General features: G+C 52.8%; 1 protein-coding gene across 9 annotated transcripts in view; it reads left to right on the top strand.

The window, feature by feature from the left end:
- Nucleotides 1-26,204, top strand: part of LRRC7 (leucine rich repeat containing 7) — a 185,278-nt gene that overhangs the window by 38,577 nt on the left and 120,497 nt on the right. For 7 of the 9 annotated variants that reach the window (XM_052666837.1, XM_052666835.1, XM_052666834.1 and 4 more), the window contains exon 1: nt 22,455-22,552. The exons of 1 other annotated variant lie outside the window; for it this stretch is intronic. The gene's annotated coding sequence lies outside the window, so the exon portion shown is untranslated. Of the gene's footprint in view, nt 1-12,682; nt 12,705-22,454; nt 22,553-26,204 lie in introns of those variants that run through there. One more of the 9 variants, XM_052666830.1, reaches the window with a different exon arrangement.

The raw sequence follows: 26,204 nt of genomic DNA, 5'->3' as shown, positions 1-26,204 counted from the left end.
AGGCTGCTGGCAGGGACATCCCAATGAGCGTTCCTGCCCTTTGCAGATGTGAGTGTTGCAGGAAGGGGATTTTCCTCTGGGTGTGATCCATCCCCAGCAGCAGCTCCAAGAAGTCCTAGGAGGTGAGGAGCAGGATGCTGGAGGGGGGCCTGGGGACCTGCAGCTGCTGGCTTGCCCCCGCCTTCACACTGCCTTGTTAGATCAGCAAGCACTTGACATAATTGGTTCCCAGCACAGACCTGGAGTTTGTAGTGCCACTGCAGTGCAAATAAACATCTTCACTGCAGCTGTGGTGTTGTGAGACTGGAAAACGTGCTCAGTGGGTGAGGCTGTGCACCAGCAAGAGATCTCTGCTGACGTGGGGTCTGGAACCAGCCAACCTTCTGCACTGCTGATTTACACCTTTTGTATTTTCCCCCTTCCCCCCATAATTCTTATCAGCAAGATGAATCCAAGCTGGCTGGCATCAGCACCATGGCAGCGTTGTGGGGGGGAGGGCTGGGTTTGCTGCTAGTGACTGTGGCTGCATGAAAGCCGGTGATGATGACAACAAGTGGCAGCCCTTGGGAGGAAGGAGGGGAGCTGGTTGGGGAATGGTGGAGTGAAAGTGAAACACAGGAGCAGTGGTTTGCCTGGAAAGACAGCGTTTCAGAAATGTTTTCTGTTCTTTATCTTGACATGGCTCTTTGAAGGTTACCTGGGAAGGAGATAAGTGGCTTTGCTGCAAGCAGGTTTTATTTTTTCATCATGTCATCAAAGCATGTTATTGCAATTACCATTTCCCTAACAAACTCTTCAAATTTAATTAACACAAGTGGTGGCACTTTGGAGAGGAAAGGCTCATCCTGCTGCAAAAAAGTTTGCACAGCATGGACAAATTTCACCAGAGACCTGGGCTGGCGAGCTGCCTGCTGGACCCTCAGTGTCATTGAAATATTGACCAGTACCTGAAAATACAAAGCATCAGCAACCGGACTGGGCAGAGGCTGCGGTGGGCCCTGGTCCCAGGGCGTAGCAGTGCTATGAGGATTGCAGACTCCTGCCCCCAAACGTGGCATTCTGTCTGCTGGTGGAACTGTGCCAGGGGGCCAACATGCAGAGAAGTTCGGTGTGTGACAAACATCCTCCACATCTGGCATATTGGAGCTGCTGAGTGTTTCCAGCTGGATTTTAAGCTTAGATTTGCAAGTTCTCAGGGCAGGATGGCCCAGCAGTGAGCTTGCTGCCAGCTCCAGCACCTGTGTTGTGTGGTAGGAGGAGTCTGGGAGCTCAGACTCAGCCCTTGCCTTCCTGTCCTGCCCCTCACACCCAGACCCCAAAATGCATTTTTCAGCATTTTTGTCCTTAAAGTACTTTCTTCCTCAAGGTATTCCAAGGTTTACAGGAGGCTTTGCTGTGGTGGTGAAGTCTTTGTGATGCTGCATATTCAGAATGGCTGCTCTATAGCCAGCTCACCTCTTCAAAACGTTGTTATTTGCAACGTTTCTCGTGAGTGGATTTGAGTTGGTTAATTTGGCTAATAAAATACCATGCAGCAGAGCATATGTTGCTGCATAAGCAGCTGTGTCCCAAAGGTGCTGTGTGGCTTTGCGTGCTCCCGCAGCCCTCAGTGCCATTGCAGAGCTGGTAGCTCTCCAGTGAGCAAATCTTGCTGGTTTCCTGTCGAACTGCTGTGTAGATGCCACCATCCTGTGAGAGTCAGGAATTCTGTGCGGAGTGGGGCTGCAGCCCTGCTGGGTGGCTGTGGGGATGGGGGGGGTTCGCTCCTGCCCACACCATTGCTGCAGCTCGGGGGCAGCACTGTCCTAAACGCAGCCCAGAGCTGCTGGTTCACCTTCTTTCCCAATGGCACCAATGGCTGCACTCTCCTCTTTTAAGCTTGCACCTCATCAGTCCCAATTTCTGCATCTGTTTAAGTTTCTGAATCACGTTTCCACTCCGTGGTGCCCTGCCTCATAGCTGCCAGCACACAGCAGAGCAGGAAACTGTTTCCAAACAGAAACTGGTAACAAGTGTGGCCAGAGCTGTGTGGTGAAAATGCAATTGTCTCTGCTCTGTATGGAATTAAATTCCCAGTTGAAGCGATTAGCAGTATTGCTAATAATTTACTGTGCTCGATTTCAAGATCCTTGGAGGCTCTGGAAGTGCATTTGCTGAGCGAATTGACACTCAAGGGTTGGTTCTGTTGAGCTTGTGATGGTTTCAGGGCACGCCGCTATCCCTCTGCACAGTCTGCAGCCGTATGCGTGGAAATAAGAGCAACTACTTGAAATGCTGCAGATGGAAGCAGCAGGATGCTCACCCCCACAGACACCAGTTTTTAATTTATTTACTTATTAGTTTGATTTTACCTTGATGTTTGCCCTTCTGCCATCCCTGCTCAAGATGCCCAGAGGAGCCACTGTGAGCACAGTCATAAGCAGGCAGCAGCACCCAGCTGTGACGGGCCTTACATCCAGCTGCTGGGAGGGGAGAAGCTTTGCTTCTGCCTAAAGCAGTGGCCCCCTTCAGGTTGGTGGGAACCCCTTTGCATTCCACACTCCCACTGTGATCTCGGTGGGTGGGAGTGACCTGCAGAGCAGTGCCCATTGCCCAGCTGGGGATGAGGGATCTAAGGTGTGTTTTAGTTCAGGTCATTGATGTGTTTAGAGATACCTCATTGTAGTTTTTAGGAATAATGCAGTTTTTAAGATGGATCTGTCATGTTTTTTACTGCAGTCTCATACATTCCATTTGATTTCAGGTGAAAACTGCAAAATTTGGTTTCCACATAATGATGTTAGAAAGTCTTGCTGCAAGTTAGTAAAATCACAGCATGGCCTGGGTTGCAAAGGAGCACAACACTCATCAGTTCCAACCCCCTGCTGTGTGCAGGTCACCAACCAGCAGCCCAGGCTGCCCAGAGCCACATCCAGCCTGGCCTTGGATGCCTGCAGGGATGGGGCATCCACAGCCTCCTTGGGCAGCCTGTGCCAGTGCCTCACCACCTTTGTCTGAAAAACTTCCTCCTCATATCCAACCCAAACCTCCCCTGCTTCAGTTTAAAACCATTCCCCCTTGTCCTATCACTATCCACCCTCGTAAGCAGCCGTTCCTCCTCCAATATGCTCCCTTCAGTATTGGAAGACCACAGGGATTCTCCCTGCAGCCTTCTCTTTTCCAAGCTAGAAGGTCCTTTTATTCTACTGTGGAATTTATTGTGAAAACGCAGCTGGGGTGCTGGGATCTGCCAAGCAGACTGCGGGTTATGAACCAGAACTTGCAGAGCACCTGCAGGAAAGTAAGCGATGGAAGGGAGGACAGAGTGATATCCATAAAGCTGGAAAGCAGATGGCAGGATGGACAGAAAGCATCCATCAGCTGAGGTGGGGCCGTGCCCAGGAACAGGCTGCGTGTGCTGGAGGTGCAGCAGTCCTCTCCCAGGTCTTGTGCAAGCATTTAGAAATGAGGTCTGCTTTAAAATGCAATAGCTGCGTTCTCCTTTTTTCTTTATTTTTAGAGTGTTAGCTCAAAGTTGGTATGATTCTGTTGTTCAGTGATCTTTCTGAAATGTGGCTACCAAGTCCCTGACATGCAGCCACATTTACAGGCTGCCAGGATCCACGGGCTTCTTGTGGCTGCTTCTGTATTCAGACAGGGGAGGGAGACAGAAATGTCTGTATAGATGTCATGTAAGGTCTGCTTAATAGGATTAGCAGGAGTGAGTTGGTGAAACTCCACTGAAATCAATTGAATTGCTCCCGCGTAATTGGTGAATTTGTCATCAAATACTTCATCTGTTCTATAGAGGGACAGAAATATGCTGTATACTCTGGAAGTTAAAAAAAAAAAAAAAAGAAAAAAATATTGGTTTTTCATTGTTGCTAATCTGAGCTCAAAGGCCTCATGCAGCCCTGGGGAAAGCGTCGGCAGTGGGACAGGAGGTGCTGGGTGCTTTGTGTGCACATGTGGCTACGTGGGATCTGCTGCTCTCCTGCTGTGCCACCAATGGGTCCTTCCAGCTCTTCCTTCCCCCTGCCTGCCCTGCGCACAGAGATGGTGATGCCGCGGGTCGCTCTGTTGGCTGGGCCCAGCGGGGAGGCTGCAGAGAGGCACCACTAAGCGCGGGCAGAGGAAATCAGGGCACCGAGTGGAGCCTTAATTAAACATTAGGAGCTGGGCTCCAGAAAAGCAGATTAAGGTATTAGACAAGGCCAAAGCCACAGCGACAGCATGGCAGCACTTCATTTCCCCCCTGCGGAGGCTGAGTGCTGGCTGCTGGGCAGTGGGTTGGAGATTGCTGAGTTGGTGCAGGAGGTCTGCCAGCCCAGTGCCATCATCTCCCAGTAATTACGTTTTTACAAAATGAGACAGAATAAATAGGTGCTTTTTTTTTTTCTTCTTTTTGCAAGCATCAATATTTCCATGGGGTCAAATTGGCAGTTCCCTTGTTTTGAAGCACAGACGTCAATGTTTCTAAGGCTGATTTGTCTGCTTTCCCCTTGGCTGGATAATAATAGACTTATTGATTGTGACTCAGAAAAACAGAGTGAAGGAACTTCGCCTTTATTCTGGCAGCATGCACTCGGGCACTTGGCTGCGGCTCCATCGCCCCAGGACCACTGGGTCTGAGAGCAGGAGGAGAGAGAACCTTGTGCTCCCCTTATCCTCCTTTTCTCATCTCCTTGCTATGGAGCAAAAAAGATCACCGTGAGCTTTTATGGGTGCCTGTGTATGGGGGTGCAGATTTTCTAAGTCATCTTAGAAATTACTGTTAGCAAGGTATAATAAGCAGAGCACGGCTTTCCTTACCTCAGGAGATTGGGAGGGAGGGCATGCATTGCAGTCACTATGAAATTCCCCCAAAGCAGATAAACCTTGAGCAAATCGTGATGAACCCAGCACAACGAAGCCCTGTAACTCAAGGAAGTGGAGGGGTCACTGTCCCTGGGGGTGTTCCAGAGCCATGGGGATGTAACCCTGAGGGACATGGGCAGTGGGCACGGGGTGGGCTTGGGCATCTCGGAGGGCTTTTCCGGCCTGAATAGTTCTATGGCTTTATGATTCCATGAATTAGGGCAGCAGCCCGATGTTTGTTAACCATGTCCTCCAGCAGTTACTGCATCATAAATGAAGGAGATCTACACCAAATCCCTCTTTGGTTTTACTGCATCTTTGCTATGTTTCTTTTTGCGGCTTTGATGCTTACGCATCCCAGGCACCGCTGGAAGGTGTTCCTGCAGCACGTGGGGACCTGAAGCAGCAGTCTGTGAGTTGGTGACCAAGTTCATTAAAGGGCGCAGAGAAATCTGCTCTGCAGCATCTGCCATTTCTCACTTGCTTTGAACTGAATTAGCTGCAAAGACTTCCAGGCATATTTCCAGCCAGTGCGAATTGCTGCAACGTCTCTGATGGCCGTTGAGGTTTGTGATCTTATGACAACTGATAATTCGCCCTGTGGTCTTCAAAGCACTGGAGGCTTGTGTCCACAACAGGGAAAAGTCATTAGGAAGTGAAAATTGCTTCCCTCACTTTTTCTGTCTCTCCCAGTGATGGTAAACACCAGTGCAGCAGAGCACTAGCGGGCCAGGAGAGCCCACTAGAAGCAATAGGAAATACTGAAAGCATGAGAGCAGGGAACGACACGGAGTAGTGCGTAGGAGCAGAGCATTGCACTGCAGGACGAGGCAGGAACAGGAGGTGTGACTCCCCTGAAAGCAGGGGAAGCTGAGAGCTCAGGGCAGAGCCTGGCAGCAGTGCAGGCATCGGCGTCACAGCCAAAGCACTTGGACTCGATTGGGTTCAATGTCTGCCTGGCTCAGCTTAGGATTAATTGCACGTTGACTTTACAGGCTCTGCTCAAAAGGCTCTAAGATGTTGCTTCTCGTTTATTTGCTCGGACTGGTCTGATCCTCTGTTTGCCCAGGGTTGTTCCATGATGTCGCAAGCCGATAAGGAATGAAATCACAATAAGTGGCTTCACTTCTGCTGCAACCTGTTTGTTGTTTCATCCCTGAGACACCAATCAGCCCCAGCCCTGTGGTGGGAGCAGCCGCAGGCATGCGGACCCCAACCCAGCTCCAAAATCCACCTTGGGCAGCAGTGAGTGCTCTGCTCTCACTAACAGCTGGTGCTGGGATGGATCGGTGATGGTGGCATAATGGGGCTCGGTGTTGCTGAACACACATCACAGAGAGGAGGCAGAAAGAGAGGTTGCAGGCAGCTAATCCCTGGATTTAGAATTCTCCAAGACTTTCTGCGTTCAGACACACGAGCGTTTCCATGAAGAATCAATATCTGGAGATAGTGTGTAAGAGACTGGGCAGCATCGTGCTGAGCTGTGCCCGGCTGAGCCCTGTGCTGCACGGGTGGCTGTGGGCACGATGGTGGCCCAGCCCCTGGGCTGCTCTGGGACTGGGAACCGCAGCGGGAGTTTGTGCACAAAATGTGGATTCTTTGCCCAATCTGGGCTCCTCTGTGAAATGGAAAAAGATGAGCTCAGCTGTGTTTGCTGCTTGAATTGGTTCAATTAGGCTGAGTGAGGCTTGGAGTCCTGTGTTTCCTTCATGGACTGACTGTGTATGGGTTATGTATCTGATGCTAAATTTTCCTGAATTTCCTGCTTTCATTAAGGGTGAATTGGTTGTGCTGTATCACCATGCTGATTTCTGTGCTCTGATTGAATGAGCACAGTGCTTACAGGGCTTGACCCAAATCTTCTTTTCTTGTCTTGCTCTTGGATTAAGCCCACGATGGAGAGGAGCCTTGGAGAAGTACTCCTCATTGATGTTTAGCACCTTCAAGAAAATGAAGTGAGAACATACTGGGAAGATTTAGCAACCACTGAACATCACTTCAGAGTCCTAAAGGGGAAAAAAAAACCAAACACAACACAAAAGAAAAAACACAAACCCCCACTTATTTTGATGTCATCCTTACACCTATTTTACACTTTAATTGAATCTGGATAAGTAACAAGCAAAGCGTCTGATTCTGCTGAGACATCTTGGCATCCTCTATCTGATGGCACAGCACCTCAAGGAACTGTGAGTTAGTTTAAGAAGGCCATGAATAATTAGGAAGAAAAAAAAAAAAGACTTGAGAATAAAGAGATTATAATTACATAAATCTTGATAAACGCTCACTTCAAAAAAAGTAAAGGGGGGAAATTGACTCGTGATCAAACTGGTTGGCCACGTAGGTAGCAGGCTGGTAGCACAGGGGCCAGCAGCTGGGCAGGAGGGATGTGTGCTGCCCTGAGCTCTGTGTGACGGATGGAGCAGGCGGTGCTGGTGCTCCTGTGCTGTCCTGGCGTTGGTGGTGGCCAATCAGCAGTAGTACTGGGATTGGGGAGCTGCCTTTCCACGAGTGGAATCCAGTGATTACTGCATAAAATTCCTTTCTTAATCCTGCTGTGTGTGATTTACTCACACCGTAACAGCACCTGCTTAGGGACCCTTTGAGGGCTCTCAGCACTGATTCTCAAACTTATTCTCCTGCAATATCTGGTCTCTTTTGGTCTCCTGCCATTGCCCTTCGGCAGTTGTACTGTTGTCTTTGGAATGATTGTGTGTTCTGGAATGAATGTATTGCTGTTTTATTCTTAGACCAGTGCTGTGTAAAATAGCAACGGCCAGCTCTTGTTGGTGGTCCTACAGTTGAAGAAGGAAAAATGCCCAAGCTAGCACAGCTCCGAGTTCTGGTTAGAATCACAGAATCACAGTTCCACCGAGGTTGGAGAAGCCCTCCAAGATCCCCAGCCCACCCCACATGCCCGCTGCCCACATCCCTCAGTGCCACATCCCCACAGCTCTGGACACCCCCAGGGGTGCTGACCCCCCCGCTGGGCAGGCACGCAGTGCAGAGCGCTCTCTGGGAGAGGAAAATAAATTGTTGCATGGTCTGGTGTTCACCACAATCATAGCTCACCTTGAGGCATTTCTTACTGTGTAGCATGGGTGTGGATGTGGGCGCTGCCAGGCGAGCGGATGGGCAGCCAGGGTGAGCACAGGACGTCCAGAGCAGAGAGCTGAGACATCCCAGCTCTGGTGCTGGGCTGGAGCTGCTGTGCTGTGGTCAGTGTGGCTCCGTGGCTGCGTTTCTAATTTGCATTTCTGTTTGCAAATTCATGAGCCCTTTCAAACTGGGGAAAAAAAAAACCAAACATCACAGAGTGCTCCTTGGTAGTTTTTTAAATGGCAATGTTTGCAGAAGGTTCAGCATTTCACATAAATTAAGGAAAATACAGCTTGGTTTAGAAATGCCATATAACATCCTAAAGATGGAGGCAGGGAAAAATACTGCCTGGTAAGTGATAATATATCAAGGTTTCTCCGCTCATTATCAGCACTGGAGACATAATATACATAAAATGTAGGTCACAGCATCCCATTTAGCGCCGCGTTTATCCCTGGTGTGAGCGGCAGCTGTGCGACAGTGGAACAGGACCTGCTCCGGTACAGGGCTTCAGAGGCAAGAGGGCTGCTTGCCTTTTGGCTCAGCACACGTGCTCTATGTGCTTCATCCCTCACGTGTGCTGTTTTGCAGCATCCTTGCAAAATCCCTGCCTCTTCTCCCTCCCTGCCTGATGCAGGTGGGCAGTGCTGGGGGATGCTCCCAAGTGCAGCCATGGGGGAGCAGGGAAAGGTACAGAGCATCTCCAGGCAGCAGGGCAGCCTGGGCCAGCGATGGAAGGGGAGACAGGAGGAGAGTAGCAGAGACTGGTGATAAAGGCTGATGTGAGAGAAATACGGTGACATTTAGGAGTCCTGGTGCTGTTCTGGGAATTGCAATCAAGTTTAAAAAAAAAAATAGCAGAGATAAAGTGCAGTGCAGGGTGCTATAATAAAGCAACTTTACCTTCTACGAATGCTCTCCCAAAGGATTTCCAAACTGTCTGGTAATGTGGCCTGGGAGCTGTGCCCACTGAGCTCCTCTTTGTGCAAGTGGAAAAGCAACACAACAGTTGTGCTTGGGACCTTCAGGGCAGCTACTGAATACCTGCACAGCCGTGGGCACTGCCAGCAAGATGTGGGCTGGAATGGGCCTGGGGAGCTTGATGGGCTTTTCAACCTAAAGGGTTCGATGATTCTGAGAAGGTATGCATCAGCCTTGCTTGGAATTGGTCATACAGGTATAGGAATGAATTTTGAGTGCATGAAAGTTGCCTGAATCTTGGGGATGGGTGAAGCAGAGCTCAGGACTGGGACCCAGAGAAGGGCATGCAGTGAGTGGAGGGGCTATACTCATGTGAAAGGGGGCTTGGGTCACAGGTAGTGCTGGGAGTAGCTTAAAATAATCCTGTAGCAGGCAACAAGGCTTGGGCTCGTGTATAAATCCCTCCAAAAATCAAAGAAAAGCAAGAGTAGCAAGATGGGGGTCGGAAGTCCTTTGGAATGCTTATACAAAATTAATGTATCAATGAGGTCAAGCACTCCAAACAAGCAAATGTTTGCTTGTGCAGATGAGGCGGGAACAAAATCTTTCCTTTGAAAAAGCATCAGGAATGGCAGAGGTTGAGGAAAATGTCGGTGGTGTGAAATAGCAGGGACAAGGATTGAAATGTGATGTAACAGACAGAAATGCACTGCTGCGGAAGCTGTGGAGCTGAGAGCTGTACACAGAGCTATGTGTGGAGACAGGGAGGAGCTGGGGGGGCAGAGGCCACGGTGTCTCCATCCCCAGGGAGCAGCAGGGACAGAGCTGGGGGCTTGGCTGAGTGTCGGGCGTGGGATGTTTGGGGAAGGGGCCGTGACGCGGGGCAGCACAGCCACACTGAGCCCCGGCTCCTCCTTGGCCCTGTGCAGAAAATAAGAAATTCTGACTGAGGTGACTAAGCCGAAATGCAGAATACTGAACAAGGCAGAGTTAGGTGTTTGCTCACTAGGTGTAAGGAATAGGTGACTGTGGAACTGTGCCGTTCTCAGAACGCTTTGCAGATCTTATAGCTTCAAAACTGACTGTAAGAATGAGACCTTAGGGTGTGCAGTGGGGTGTGAGGTGGGGAAGTCCAGTCTGACCTTAGTGCTTCTGGGGTGCTGTGGCCCTGGCGCTGCTGCCCAGAGCTGTGGGTGCCCCATCCCTGGAGATGCCCAAGTTGGGCCCTGGGCAGCCTGAGCTCTGGGGGGCACCCAGCACGTGGCAGGGGTTGGAACTGCATGATCTTTAACATCCTTCCCAACCCAGCCGTTCTGCGGGGCAACCTCTGGGCAACAGGAATGGGATCTGGGGGGATTTTAGTGCAGACCTGTCGCTCACTGGTGAATGGCATCTTGTGTTTGTGTTAGGGCAGACTAGCAGAAAAGTAAATAGATGTGCTCACATGAAAAATTAAGATCTGTTTTGATGAAATGTTTATTCATGGCAAGCTTCATATTAATGTTAAATTGATCTGTGGAATTTCTCCCTATCAAAAATTAATGTGCCACAGTCCTGGCTTTCCTGCCCTGGCAACGTCTCCCAGTTATTGAGCAGATGCACGCTGTAAATCCAGCTTGCAGCACAGGCTTTCCCAGGACATTATTTTGTTTAAGTGTGCAACCTCTCTGTGAGTAATTAATTGTGACTTATGGCAGGATCCAACTCCAGAGCCATCACTGAGGTATCAGTTCTGTAGAGCAAGTACCAGATTTGGATTAATAGGTGGCAAACAAGGACAGTTAAGAATGCATAGGTAAGGGAGATAGCTACTGCATTTGCCACACGTGTCTTAAAATCTGATGGCTGTGCAGAAGGGACAGGTCGTGCTTTGCGACAGCCACCACAAACATCGCTGAGGCCGGGCCAAAGTCACACACGTGGGGCTGCTCCCCCCCGCCTGCGGCGCTCCGGTCCCGCGATGCGTGGCGGCGTGGGATGGAGGAGCGGCAAGCGCCTCGCTCCGCATCCAGAGCCAGGAGAAGCCTTGCCATGGCAACCGAGCGGCGCTGCACGCCTCCGAGCAGCGGCACCGCCAGGCAGCGGCTCCGGCGTGCTCCTTGCAGAGCTGATGCCAGTGGAGGAATGGTATGACTAAGTGTGAGGAGGAAGCAAAGCCTGCTCAGCATGCCGGATCATCCCAGGGCTTATATTTAGGGCGGTGTGAGGCGTCTGTAGCAATGCTGGCTCCTTACCCTGTTCCTCTGCCTGCCTTGGGTGTCACTGCTGTGCAGGGGGCTGAGGCCTTGCTGCCCTCGTGCCTTTCTGCTGCCTATGCCTTTCTTTTCCATGGGACAGCAAAGTCTCACTGCTGAGCTCGGCAGCTTGGGAAGAAGCGCTGGGAGGCTCCTTCTCGAGGTTCCCTGCTCCATCAGCATCCTCCTGAATTTGGAGCGACACCCAAAACTCTTGAGAAATGATGGGTTGAATGTGGAAAACTTGTTCAAAAAATGTTTTGTATGCTTTTGGTTTTACACACATTTATTTAAATGTTCATGCACACAAGAATACCCCACTGATGTCAAGAAACCCTTTACATGTTCAGCTCTGAAGATGTAAAAATGCTCTTGGAATGCGATGGGGAATGCTGTGGTGCCTGGAGGGCAGGAAGTTTCGAAGCACGATGGTGTCTCTGGCTGTGATGTTTCCCAGGAGCACTCTTGCTGCACCTCGAATCCAAGCTCGCATCTCCTGCTTTGCAGCGATGCCCAGTAGGTAGCAGCTGGGCTTTGTGGTGTTACCTTCAGCAGCTGAAGCTCGGAGTCCTGAGCGTGAGCAGCCTCTGAGTGGTGGGAGACTCAGAGGGAGATTTGCCAAGCTTGTACATAAAAATAACAAATTAACCATCAGCTGGGGACGCTTGGAGCTTTTCGAACTTGCAGACGAATGTAGGTGGAGGTGAGGGCAATATGCCCTGCCTTGTCACATCTCTGTGCTCATAGCCCTTGGGACGCAGCACTGAGGCTGGTGTCGGCCTGCGAGGATCCCCGCTCCGGTCCCACAATGGTCACACTGCCCAAGACTGGGGGCTGTGGGGCAGAGGGGCTCAGGTTGCTGTGTCCTTGCAGGTGAAGGGCAGGGGCTGCCAGGGGCTGGTGCTGGTGCTTGGCAATGGGTGCCGTGGGGCCACAGGGCGCTGCGAGCCACGGGCACAAGATTTTGGCTTTGTGTATCAGCCCTTTGTGCCCACCTGTCCGTCCTGCTGTGTCCCTATGTCCCTCCCACACCACCTGGGTGAAGGAGATTCCACAGCAACCGTGCTCTGGGTACCGCTGCCCCCAGCTGGGTTGCCCCAGGGGAGCCCCAGCATCCAGCCCCACAAATCCTGGGCTGCCGAGGGGTCAAAACGCTGCTGGGAAGCCCCGTGGTATGGCAGAACCATCAGCTAGTGCGGGGGGAGCAGGAGCAGGACCACTGCTGGCACAAAACCACAGCAAATCCGGGAAAAGCTGCGAATAAATCGCCCCACGTAGCAATCTGAGGTAGCGTTTTCCTTTGTTCTTTGCGTTTTTATGTTAATTTTAAATCAAGCGTGAGCCCTATCTACTGGATTTTACCTTTCTAATGGTAATGAACAGAGACTGGAGCTCTCGGGGGTGTTGTCAGCTGCTCGTTCCTGTACGCTGGCTCGTGTTAGGATCTGCCACGCGCTCCCGGCGGAGGGCAGGAGCGGCACCGGGCTTTCGCAGCGCTCCCGCAGCGTTCCGGGCTGCTGCCCCGGGATGCCCGGCCGGGTGGCACCGAGGGGCTTCTGCTGAGGCTGGAGGCGAGCAGGGCTTTGCTGGCATGGGGATGCGCTGCCGCCTGCGGTAAGACAGCGATGGGGCCTCGGTGGGCGCAGTTTTGCGGTGCCCTTGCTGTGCTGTGGTTGTCACCCAGGTGTGTGGAGGCTGGGGATGTGAGAAGTGGGAGGAGCGGGTGGCTCCTCGCCCCGCTTTGGTAGAATGGGTGCAGAGCGCGTTTTGGGGGCTGGGACCATCTTCTCAACCCCAAACCGTCTCAGAGCTGGCAGAAAGGCTGGCGGGGGGGACAGGTGCCACGGCACGGTACTGCCTGGGGTGGGAGGGCGGAAAGCGGTGCAGGAGCTGTGCTGGGCGGGCTTTCGGGGCTTCGTTTTGGGGTTGCTTGGCAGCGCCGGGAATTCTCCCAAGGTCTGAACGGTGGTGATGTCGGTGCTTGGAGGTCGGCACTGCCCCTGCTCCTCCTGCAGCCCTGTGCTGTGTTGCTTCCTAGTGAATGACACGGAGCTTGCGAAAACATCTGCCTCCCCAGAGGCTCTGAAGTAAAGCCAGAAGCAAACAGATTGAGATCTGCCCGACTGGCATATTTTTAAAACCTCCCTTTCTTGCTCAGAAATACAAGAAGCTAGTACAAACCTAGCTTGAAAACAGATGATGCATGGTGCTTCAGAAAGCTTGCTGTGATCAAAGAGGCAAAAAGCAGAGAGCAGGGAGTAACAGTGTGCTGCCCAGCACTGCCTTCTTCCAACCTTCGTGGGTTTGGTCACTCTCACGCTGTTGCATCCCACATGAGATGCAAGGGAAGGGGCTGGCAGCACCCAGAGCATCACAGCTGCTCTTCAGTGGTGCTGGTTGTGCACCACTGACAGTGTGGGTATTTTGCAGTATCAGATGCAGTCCACATTAGTGCCATAAATACAGTCCCTCACGATCTGACATTTCCTGCCATTATCCTGCATTGGTTTCACTCTCCATGCAGAGTGCTTTCACTGTGCTGCTGCTCATCCAGGTCCGAGCAGCAGAAGGCGCCTGGTTAATGCAGCTCTGTGGTGGTGTAACAAGAAAGCCCCCATTTGTCTCAAAGTGGCAGATGAAGTTTCACCTTACAGATACCAGCAAGAGAGCTGTAAGGAGAAAGTGAGACAGTACAGCAAAACACCTTGCTAGCTGGTGCACCTAGCTCATCTCAGGTCAGAGGGTGCACTGTGTACATTGGTTCTGGCCAAGCCTTGCTGCTCGCTCTGCTTGCATGTGGTCTTCACAAAGCCCTCAGAGTAGAATCTTGTATTGCCTTCCTATCAGAGCACAGTGTGCACGATTGCCACGGGCTGATTCTAGCCACAGATGGCAGCCCAGCAGCAACATCTCCTTCTGGGATGGGTTTGTCCCATCAGCCCTAGTGCTGCTGTGAGAGGAGAGCTGCTGGGGCTCCTGCAGGGGCTCCTCGTGGTGAGGAGCCGAGCGTGGGCACAGCTGGGGGAGAAAGAGGCTCCCTCCAATGGGCCTCTGGCTGGCACACGTGAGCTGCTGTCCCCAGTGCCCAGAGCTGCAAACGTGGAGCAGCTAATGTGTGTGGAGGTCTCTTCTCGTATTCACTTGCTATTTTTCCTGAGAGAAAATAAATTTTTTAAGTCCAGTTTTTCGCGGTCTGTCCTAGATCATGGATGAGAAAGGTTATCTGTGAATAATGCAGGAATGCCTCCCCTGTTGAAGGCAAGGAAACTCGAGAAGTCTCATGAAGAGAAGTCCAGCAGAAATAATTAAACCAAAAAGAATGTCTTATTTCTGAGCATATTCTAAGCATTGCGCCGGTGCCCATGAAGTTACTCAGAAACCAAGCACAGAATTCCTGAATAATTTGTTACCCGGAGGCGAGGTGCTGGAACTGCTGCCCTGAACAGGGGGGTGCCCCGCTCCTGGAGGGGCTCAAGGCCGTGGATGGAGCCCTGGGCTGTGGGAGGTGTCCCTGTGCCAAGGGTTGGGGCCAAGAGGGCTTTAAGGTCCTTCCTAACCCAGCCACGCTGTGATTCTGAGACTGTGATGCTTTGATGCCTTGGGGTGTTGGAGCAACGTGTGGTGCGATGTCGAAACGTGTCGCACTCAGCTCACTCTCATGTTGCCAGCTCTTAGGGATCTCTGCCTGACAGCAGTGTGTTTCATCTCCCAGGTTAACCACAGCTCTTGCAGTTCCTTTAAGAAATACTGAAATTTGTTTGTCTCTAACCAGCTGATGATTTCCTCAGCCCGAAAGCTGCCTTTTAGCCCTGTGCCACACAGCATTAGGACATCCCAACAGCACAGCTCTGCTGTCCCAGGCAGCTGTTGGGTTTTCCCATGGGAAGGTCCAGCAGAAGGAGGCTGTCCCTGCCCACCTGTGTCGCAGCATTGTGACAGCAGTCAGCCTCAGCACTGGATTGGAAAGTAACAGACACACAGGGGAAAATGAGGAAAATCCCAACCTGCTGCTGGGCAGTGCTGGCTGCAGCTGATCCACCTGCATCGTCCAGAGGTTTGGGAGCATCTCGTGCTTTGGGTTTTCAGATTCTTTCATTGCTCCATTTTCTACTTGAATAGAAATTCCTCTGTGAGGTCTTGGTTCATTGAAAGTGTCAGTTCTTGTGCTGGGTGATATCTTCTCTTTCCTCTGATGTTGTCTGTGTCAGTGACTGCTGTGAGGAGGGACTTGGGCATAAACTTGGCCCTTGGGACATGGAGCAACAGTATCAGCTGCCATAAATCAGTTGAGGGTTCAGGGCTTAAGCTTCATCTCACACATGATACTTAGTGGGAAAAGCACAGATGTTTCCCCAGTCTCTCTGGATCTTGTTTTCAGTTCCATGCATTCCCCATCTCTACTGGCACTGCCTTTGTCCTGGAGCTCTGTTCCCATGGCTGGGTTGGGAGAATGCAGAGCTCCCTGGGAGCATAAGATGCTCAATACCATTTCCAGGCTTTTAGGCAATGTTCACTTCATTCAGAAGCAGAAAATTAAGGCAGAAGAAAACAGGCAATTGGATTTGAGCAAGGACCCGCAAACCAGGCTGGCCTGGAGAGTGACAGCTCTTGTCAAAGGAGGAAACCTCCACCCTGGTGTCGTTCCTTTTCCCTGTCTTCAGGCATAACTCACTGTGTGTCCTGCCCAAGCCTGCTGTCTGTTCATCACCAGAGGTAGTGACAAGGCACAAGATAACATTCACGTATTTTTATACGTGCTTTTGCTTACCTTTGTCTGACTGCCCTTTCCAATCTGACTTGCAAAGAGTGCACAAAGAAAAATGAGCAAGGAGGGGAAGTAAGCAGGGGGAGCTGGCAGCAGCCAGGCTGGGATTGGTGCTGCACGTGGGTCCTGGGATGGAGAACCTCCAAGTGAAGCACTGCCCAATGCTGGCACAGAAGCACAATATTCAGTGTTGTCTGAAATTCAACCCCAGGTGTGAGAGCCAGCCCTGATCTGCAGGCAGAGCGGTGAGGCCAGGAGCTGCAGAGCAGGAGCTGAGCTCCATCCCCTGCCTGGTTTCTCTGCCTGGCAGCTGGCTGGGGCAGGCTGTGAGTACAGAGAGCATAGTGGGAGATGGAAATGGTGTTGGAGACGTGGCTGAGGGGCTGAGCATTGTGCAGGTTGTCCCTGCAGCACAGCCTGGCTGCGCACATACCTTTATCACTGCATACATCTTACCTCTTCTATGATGGTTATATTATTGTCAATGTTATATTATTGTAACTGCTATATGACTATTGGTGTCACCTTTGTGACACGGAGAGAGCAGGGAAGGAGCCTAGCACAACTGGGGGTTGGCGTGGGGTCACCATCTCAGTGCAACCTGGATCTCCAATGCTACAAAGAGGTACAGCCCTGGGTGATAGTTTACTGTGAAGCTGTTCACTGCACAGTTCTGCCTACCAGCCCTTGCCTGTCCTTACAGTTGCTGTTCCATACAGCTGGGTGTGCTTTGTAGAGCAGACCCTCATTTTCTTCCCATCCTTTTTTACTTGCATTATTTGGAAATTCACCCCCATGCTCTGAATATGCAAAGTCCCAAAGTGACCAGGCACAAAAATGACCCTTATTTTATTGTTCTGCCCAGAGCAGTGGATAGAACTATGGAAAAGCATCTAGAGGTATTAGCCAGCAGCCTCTGACCAGGGGCCGGTGGTGTGTCTGGGTGGGCAAATGGCCAGTGGCAGCCTGGCTGTCCCTGGAGGTGTCAGAGCTGTGTGGATGTGGCACTGAGGGATGGGGGCAGTGGGGGGCTTGGGGACCTTGGAGGGCTTTTCCAACCTCAGCGATTCTGTGACTCTATGAACATGCAGACTACGGTGAAGAACAAAGTGTGTGGCTTTTCTTCCCTTTGTGTTGCTCTCCGTTGGCCCCACACCCCCCGGGGCCCCACATGTTATTGCTGCACTAACTCATGTGCCATGATCCACGGGGCCAATAAGGGCTGGTAGCAGCAGTGCAGCCACTAAGCTGTAAGCTGCACAGCTCAGTAGGGAAACATTCACTTTGAATACGTGGTGCTGTTTCAGCTCCAAATAGTAAAAATACTTAATATTTATTTCTCTTAAAAAAAAATAAAAAATTAGTCATGGCACACTGTTTCCTGGCAATTAATGTCTTTAATATATGAAAACACAGCATTAAATTGTGCAGTTTTGACACTTAACTGAAGTAATTAGTGCATGCAGTAATGAATCTTACAAGTTTTCCCCTCTGTAAGAAAATAATGTAACTGTAAACAGTGTGTTGGATCCTGGACATCTCAGTGAGCTGCCAGTGCTTCCTTCAGCACTGTGAGCACAGCGAGCCCTGCCTGTGCCGTCACCCATCCCATCCAATGCAGGGCTTCTGCTCCACAGCCGGAGCCGTCCTCAGCCCCGTGGGGTGCAGCACCGACTCCCCTCAGCACTTACTTGCAGTATCACAGGGAAAGGGGAAGGGACGGTTCCCCCTCAGCCTCTTTTTGGAGCTGTAGTTGGTTCCAGTCCCAGGACCGGCTGAGACACCGGCAGCAGCCAAACTGAAGAGGTGGCAGCGGCCCCTCCTGTGGCTGACTGTTTCTCAGGCACTGTCCTGGTCTCTCCCTGGGGTGGTTGAGACATCAACCAAGGGACATCTGACTCTTCCCCTGCTGAATGGTGTCTTGGGGCCTGGTCCAGGCTTGTCCCTGACGTGGGGACACAGAGGGTGCTGCATGGTGGGGCTGCTCCTCGCCTTCAGCAGCACAAAACTCCGTGCTGCTACTGGCTGTGGAAACGTCAGTTAAATGGGGTGAGAGCACTCGGTAGGTAGTGATGCTGGGGCCTGGGCTGTGTGCTCTGCCATTCTCTTTGGGAGAGTTTTTTGGGGGGAGGCTGTGTTACAACCAGTGTAAATGTGGGTATGGTGAATATCCTACCCTGGTCTGGTGAAGTGGCAGCCCTGCTCAAAGCAGGGGCCTGGAACTGAATGGGCTTTAATGTCCCTTCCAACCAGTCTTTCTGTGATTCCCGCTCCCACCTGCTATGACCCCAGAGTCTCTGCAGTAGAATCACAGACTTGTTTGAGTTGGAAGGAACCTTTGGAGGCCATCTGGTGCCGCTCACCTGCAATGAACAGGGACACCCACAGCTCCACCAGGTGCTCAGAGCCCTGTCCTCTGACCCTGGGTGTCTGCAGGGATGGGGCACCCACCACTTCCCCTTGTCCTGCTCAAGAGCCTGTCCCAATCATTCTTACAGCCCCTTTAGATACTCTCTGGCCACTCTCAGCTCTCTCTGGAGCCTTCTCTTCTCCAACTGCACAGCCCCAGCTCTCAGCTTGTCTTCACAGGAGAGGTGTTCCATCCCTGGGAACATTTTTGTCCTCTGGATGTGCTCCAACAGCACCGTGTCTCTCTGGTACTGAGGACTCCACATCCAGACGCAGTGCTCCACGTGAGGTCTCACAGAGCAGAGCATAGGGACAGGATCACCTCCCTCCCCCTGCTGACCACTCTTGCTTCTGGTGCAGCCCAGAACACAGTTGGCTTTCTGGGCTGTGAGGGCACATAAGCGTAACATCCCACTTCTTTTTTGAAGATGTTAAGCTGTGTGGAAGGCCCTGAGAATCTGACCTGCGAAGCAAGGTGTTCAAAGCCAGAGCTTAAATAACCATCTCCTGATGGCTGCTGCCATTGTTCCGTGGGGATAATGGGAACAGGGGCAGCTGTGGTGGGGATGGGGAGCTCTGATTCATAATTTGTCAGCCCACGGTGTTTACAGTGCTTAGGGTGGGAAAAATACCTGTTCACAGAACCGATTCTCAGTAGGCTTTGCTTTCTACTTACTGCTATTGCTTAGTAACAGCTCTATTTTTAAATGCTAAGAGGGTATTAGAAAAAAAAAAAAAAAAGAATGTGCTGAAAGTTCCCTCCATCTCCAGCCTTGCTGGCATTAAACACTGTGAGATGCAGGTGCTGAGCTGTGACTGCCCCACAGTCACTGAACAGGGGCTGAGTTGGGGCAGAAATCAATAAAAAATCATCAAAAGCTGTGCCCCCATCTCTGAGAGCTCACAGCACTGACACAAACGGGTGGCACGGTTTGGCTTTCTTTTCTCACTTGCAACTCACTGACATCTTTAGGGGACGCGGATGTGCAGGGCCAGCGAGATCCCAGGGCTGCTGAACAGCTGGGTTTCTGCTAACAAGTCTCTAAGGACCTTTGCTATCATCACCTGTTGTTGTGCTTGTAGTAATCACGGTGTATCTGTGTATTCTCCTCATTTGTACAAGGGATGGGGCTCATGGTATTGAATACGTGCAACAGATCAATGGTTGGTTACATACCAAAGCAAGGCTGAGGGGTTTGGTAACTGCAAAGCCGCTCTGCTTGTTTGTGAGCTTCGCTGCTACTGCAGGAGGGCTCCAGTAAGGCAGCATCAGAGCAGGGCAGCGTGGTTTTAATCACTAATTTGGGGTGCAAGGTTCCGGAGGGGCTGGAGGGCACGAGGCAGGGCACAAGTGATGACTGCGTGCCGGTGCTGCAGCGCTCTGACACACAGTGCTGCAGGAAGCAGCTGCTGCAGCACAGGAGGAGCCAGGCTCACTTCTCTGCTCCGTGTGCTCCGGTGGAGGCACAGCGGGGATGGGGCGGCCTCAGCTGCCGTGGCCGCGGCCTGCAGGTGGGAGCCTTGGCGGCGCCGCTGTGCTGCATTCCCTGCATTAGCAGGGAGCTGGGGGCGACCTTCGTCTGCTCCTCACACGGGTGGATCTGGCAGGGAAGGTCATGCCTGAATTGTGGTCAAATTGGATGAAAGGGTGGATCGAAAAGTCAGCTGGAACGAGGTTTGAGGGAAATGTTTGAAGATTTTGTACTGGATCTACCTGTAGAGCTCAGCTCTCTCCAGGTGGGATTAAAGCAGGGCAGATGGGCACGGCCAGGATACCAGCACAGGCACGGGAAGCGTGGGGAGGGGACGGCTCACATCTGCTTGTCTGTGACCCAGCCCCATTCATTCGACATGCAGCACAAGTTTGCTTTCTACCTTACCTGTTACAATGTAATTTGTAGTTTTTATTTATTTATCATACAGTTGTTTGATTTGGAAAGGACTTTAAAAAGTCCAGCTAGTCCAACTCTCTTATTGACCTATTTTGCTGCAATTTGACCTATTTTGTTGCAAATCAGCCCTGCAGCGTGGCACAGGGGTGCAGACACCCAACATCACCCCAGCCCAACAGCCAACCAGGGCTTGGTCCCTCGGCACCCCTCACCCCTCTGTCGCTTTGCCCAGTGTCATTTTCCAAGGACTAAGAGACCTCAGACGTCTCAGACTTTTCCTTCAAACTGTCCAAAAGCAGATAAGCCCCGTCTGCCTGCTGGGTGCACTCCTGCACTGACGTGATGAGGGACGTGGGGATGGGGGCATGATGGTAATGTTGGCGATGGTGATAATGGTGATGATGGCAGTGGTGGGATCAGTGGTGTTGATGGCAGTGGCGGTGATGGTGGCGGTGACACGTTGATCTCTGGCCCAGGCAGGGCCACTGCTGCCTTGCCACACTCCCAGCTCTGCTGTTTCCCCAAGACTCCCCAGGATCTCTGCTGAGGACAACTCCTGTGGCAGCAGCTGTTGGTGCCAGAAACCACCCTCTGCCAGGTCTCTGCCACCTTGGCAGCACCACAATCTCCTCCCGTAGCCCGCTGGCCTCTGCCAGCCTTGCTTTGCTTCTAGGGTTACCTAAAATTCAGCCTCAATCCACACCACCGTGGCATACAACTCACCTGCTCTTCTCAGTCTTAAAATTAAAGCCTCTAGAAAAGGAGATGATTCAGGGAGCGTGGAAAAGGATGCTCAAGGGAACTTGGCACAGCCAGAGGGAAAAGTAGATTGGGAATTCTGTAGGGAAGGTTTGCAAAGCTATGCAGTGCTGTCATTTATTAAATGTAAGCAATTGTGTCCTGAGTAACTGCTGCTTCTCTATATATTTCAGGCTCTTTAGAAACGAGAAGAAATAATCTTATTTCAGCGTTATCAGCCTTAAGCCCACAGTAGTGACACTGGTAAACCCAGGTCTGCAGGATCTGCACAAGGAGCACATACCCATTTCTTGTTAAATTTGCTGAAGGAATGCAATTTTAACACTTGTATTTGCCAGAATATGAATGAAAAGAAACATCAAAGGCTGCTTCTCTTCTTTGATATACTTCCATGGAAGGAATGTTTTATCCCACCTTCCTGCTCAGCCCCAGGGTGCTGCAGGCAGGGCTCTGGCTGGTGCCTTCTGGCCAGCAGTGCTGGATGGGGAGATGCTAACAGTGGAGGCTCCTCCCAGATCCCTGCTGAAGTCAAACCATTCCACACCTACTGCTAAAAGGAAGAGGTGCAGGCAGGCAGAGCTTTCCCAGATCAGATCCCACCGTGGTGGTTACGGAGCAGCATGGGTGTCAGGTCGTCCCCTCTGAAGGACGTGGGGCACTCGGTGCTGGGATGACCCCTGTGGTCCTCAAACTGCTCCTGCTGAACTCTGCAAGGGGATGCGGCAGTGCTGGGGGGCACAGAGTGAGGAGACCCTTTGCTGCCCAGGAGGGAGTCCTGCAGCACCCGCCTGGCCCAGCACAGAACCAGCGGAGGTTCAAGTTGGATATCAGAGGAAATCTCTTCCAAAGAGCAGCCAGCACTGAGCAGCTGCCCGAGGGGGTTGGGGTCACCGTCCCTGGGGTGTTCAGAGCCGTGGGGGTGCGGCACTGTAGGATGTGGTTAGCGAGCACGGTGGGATGGGTTGGAATCGAGCTCTTTTCCAACCATGATGATTCTGTGGTTCTTAGGGGATGGGGAGAGGCGGCTGGAGCGCGATGCACCGGGTGCCGCCTCTGCTTGGGAGAATTCAGCGCGTTTGAAGGACTGCTTGTTGGAACACCTGAGGATCTGCAGGCAGCTCATGTCTGATGGAGCAGCGTTCCGACCCACCCCAGCGGGCCGGCAGCGACGCGCGGCTCCGACACGCGCGCGTCGTGCTGCGCTCCCGCGGGGACTTGGCTGCTCCCGGGGGCGGCGGACGGCCCCGACCTGCGGCAGGGCGCACACGCACGGTCTTTACATCACCCCCGCTATTTTAGCCCGTCACGGCGCAGTCCGGCGGGGCGATGCCGAGCTACGTCGCCGCGCCGCTCCGCATCTCCGCACCGCTCCGCGGGGTGGGCGCGGCCGCGCACGCCCCCGCCGCCAGAAGCCGCTCCGCCCCTTGCGCCGCCACCGCGGAGCGCAGCGCGGTCGCGCACCGGGACCCGCCCCAGCGCCGCCGCCTTTGTGCCCGGCGCCGCCCCACGGAGGAGGCGGATCCTGCGCGGCGGGGCCGGCGGGCGGCGAGCCCCGGGCGCGGGCAGCCCTCGGCGGCGCCCCCGCAGGCTCCGCGCCCCCGGACCGCGGCGTGGAACGCGCGCTCCCGGCTGCGGCTGTGAGTATCGGGGCGAGGAGCGGAGGGGATGCGGGCGGGAACGGGAGCGCGCGGCGGAGTCCCGCGGGGGGCGGTGGGCGGTGGGCGGTGGGCACGGCCCCGCCGCCTCTCGGACCCCATTGCTTTGCGGTGCGGGTTTCGTAGCCGTCCCCCAGAGCTGCCGGCAGCGAGCTTGGCACGGCTCCTGGAAAATTCCGTGCCCTTGGCAGTTGCCGCACCTCGCTCCCGAAGCGTCGGGGGGACGTGGCGAGGCGCAGCGGTGCCTCCGAGGCACCTTTCGGTACCGTTCCAGAAAGCGTTTCCTATTCCCGCGTGGCTCCGACGCGACCGTCTGTTCCCCTGCGCGATCCCGCTGTTGGTGGGAGGACGGCGGTGCTGGAAGTTCCAGCGGGGACCTCGGGACAACGGGAACGAGCTCGGAGCCGCTCCCGCGGGTTTCGGGGACCCTGCGGGCGCACGGCTGCGGGCACGGCGTGCTCCGGGCAGCGCCGGACTGGGAAAAGGTGATGGCGGTGGTGGAAGCGCTGCTGGAAGTTCTCGATTGCGGGGAAATCAAGATGATGGGTGTCCGGGCGTTTCAGAACGCTCTGGCTCCGTCCAAACCCCTTCGTTTTGCTTCCATGCACCTGCGAATTTCGGCTAAACCCCAGCCACGTGCGCCCTTCGTTTAACCCCAGCTGCTGTGAGTAAAGACCACGGTTAGGACTGGGTGAGAAACGAAGCGTTTCCCTCCCCGGCGCCTTCGCCGCGCTCGGGGCGTGCAGGGATGCTCGCCATGGCAACCCGCGCATCGCTCCGGAGCGGGGCTGTTAGGCACGGCCTGCTGCAAGGAGCGCTGCTGCTGCTTCGGTTCTGAGCTGTGCGCTCCGTGCTGGCATTTATCTATTCACGCAGTCCCAGTGACCAAAGCTTTCCTCATTTTCCAGCAGTTTGTACTTTAAAAACTGCGTTAATGCTGGCTTGATGTCTCCATGAACCTGAACCTGTGCAGGTGATTGATGCGTCCTTCTGGTTTTCAGTATTGTTTCTTTTTAGAGATGCTTTCCTGACTTCTTCTTTTTTTTTTTTCTTTCTTTTTTTTTTTTCTTTTTCTTGTCTTAATGAACACTACAAAGAACAGTGGCTGTGTGTGAAGCCAGCTCCTGCAGCTCCTTGGGGCAGAGGTGTCCAAACGGTCACAGCTAGGGCTGCTGTGTGGCTGCTGTGCTGGCTGTGGGTGCTTGTGTGGCATTGCAGGTGGATGCCCCAGGGAGGGACTGTGGGAGCTCCTGGGCAAAGGCCTGGACCCTCGGTCCTGTGGGATCTTAGACATGTTCCTCAACCTCTGAATTCAGAAATGGTTAGTGGTGGTAGTTGCTTATAGCAGGGTTTGAATGGAAGGTTGGCTGCCTCATGCTGTGCCAGGTGTGGGTCAGCTTGGATATATGAGAAATCTCTTCTCCAAAGAGCGCTCGGCACCGCACAGCTCCCAAGGATGGGGGTCACATCCCCGGGGGTGTTCAGAGCTGTGGCACAGAGGGATGTAGGGGTGGGCTGGAAGGGGCTTGGGGATCTTTGTGGGCTTTTCCAACCTCAATGATTCCATGATTAGGTCGTCCCTGGGAAATTTCATGCTGTTAAAGTCACAAAGCTTCAGATTAATGAGCAATGAGTGCCCCGAAGTATTTGCATCTGTGCAGAGCTGCACTGCTCTCAGACGTACCAGCGATGCACCATGCAGCACAGGAGGTGACTTCCTCACAAACCCAGAGAATGGAGGGTGAGGGCATTGCTGTGTGGGGCAGCCCCAGAGCTGTGGGGCAGCAGGGGGTGGCAAAGCACCCAGCAATGAGGCGCAGGGCTGCATCAGCCCCATCCGGGCATCCACAGCAACAGCAGCGCAGTGGGGACTGTCCCATGTGCAGCATCATCGGTGGCCATGGGAGATGTGAGCCGAGCACCCAACTGCTGTACCAAGCCCTATTTAAGGATTTGCAAGAGCCACCGTGTGTCTTTGGTTTTCATCTCAGCTCTCTCTAATTTTAGCATGGTTTCCGTAGGCTTTAATTTGCCGGCACGGCAGATTGCATCAAATCCTAGCACAAGTCCTTCAGAACTGTGAGCTTCTTGTCAGAGCTGGCTTTTATTTATTTTATTTTTTTCTTTTTCCCTGGGAATGCAGCAATTTGTTGATAGCAGATAAATCCTGCATGTTCTGCTGTGCATCTTCATGATACCTGCCTTGGAGCAGATCGAAAGCAATATTCAGCTATGGGAGCTCTGGCTGAATGGAATGAAATGCTGTTTTCTTCCAATGTTTTGCTGGGGGAGAAGAAATGGAAATGAGAACTGGTGCAAAGAAATCCAAGAATGTGAATTTGTTGCTTGAACAGCACAGGAGATGGGGTGATGGGCAGGAAGAACCGCACTGTTAGCTGGATGAGGTGCAGGTTATTCAGGTGCACTGTCTGGCTGCTCCTTCAGTGATGTGCTTGGGATGCAAAGATGTGCTCCTGAAACCTTTCATACTTATTGCTGAAGTTGGATGCTGGTGAGATGCAGAATGCTCTATAAATAGAGCAGTCAGTGGCAATAGGTTGCAGGTTCTTCCTCCCCTTTTCCTTCCTCCCTTCCTCCCCTTTTCCTTCCTCCCTTCCTCCCCTTTTCCTTCCCCCCCTTTTCACACAGGCTGCAGGATCCCTCAGATCTCAGTCCCTCCTTCTTGCTCCTCCCATGTCACTTTGTCCTCAAATATAAAAACCCCATTCTGACGCCATCTGTTTTGTTCCCAGCACCAAGCTGCCATCTTCCCATTGCTGATCTCTGTGTGGTACCTCCAGGGGCTGCCCTCCATCCCCACGGGCTTTTGGCCAGGCACACAGGTGCAGCCCAGCACCTTCCCCTTGGTGCCTCCTCCTCCTCTCTGTGTGGTGACCAGCTCTTGTGCCCTCAGCTTAGCTTTGCCTTGGCTGTGAGCTCTGCTGATCCATGGTGCGTGTGTCAGGCATCCCCACCTCCTGGCACACGAAAGCCTTAGCTGTTGTTACAATAAAAATTCCGAAATTTCAAAGCCTGAGTACTAAATTGGTAGCTTTCAGCAGTTCTCTAATTATGTGAGACATTTTTCATGCTTAACAAATGGTTCTTATTCTTGCCAGCACTTCAACCTGGTGTTCTAGGACTTGTGGGTGTGAGGGAACAGAACATATTTCTGTGTCTGTGAATATGATCCCACACGTTGTCTTAAGTGGGAAAATGTTCACAGCCCTTATATGGCGAGGGATTTTTTTCTAAGCCCATCAATGCCTTCTGCAACAGCAACGCAGTTCTGTCCTCAGTGCTGTGCAGGCTGGGTGCTGCTGGTGAATTCAAGATACCGAGTGCCCCGTCCTTCTTCACAGAACCACCAATGGCCTGGGTCTGATGAGGCCTCAAAGGTTGTTCAGTTCCAACAAGCTGCCTCGGGCATTGGGCTGCCCAGAGCCCCATCCAGCCTGGTTTTGGACACCTCCAGGGATGGGGCGGTCCATTGTTCCCATGGTGTAACCTGCTCTGTGGTCTTACAGCCCACACAGAAAGTGTTGTTGGGGATGGTTGGTGCTTCCTGGCCAACAGAGAAGGGCGGAAGGGTGCAGCACGTGTTCACCTGGCACTGTGTGCCCCACCGTGCCCT

Source organism: Tympanuchus pallidicinctus, unplaced genomic scaffold, assembly GCF_026119805.1.
Source record: "Tympanuchus pallidicinctus isolate F22 unplaced genomic scaffold, pur_lepc_1.0 scaffold7, whole genome shotgun sequence".
In the NCBI taxonomy this organism is placed as follows: domain Eukaryota; kingdom Metazoa; phylum Chordata; class Aves; order Galliformes; family Phasianidae; genus Tympanuchus; species Tympanuchus pallidicinctus.
This window is presented reverse-complemented; position numbering and strand designations above follow the sequence as displayed.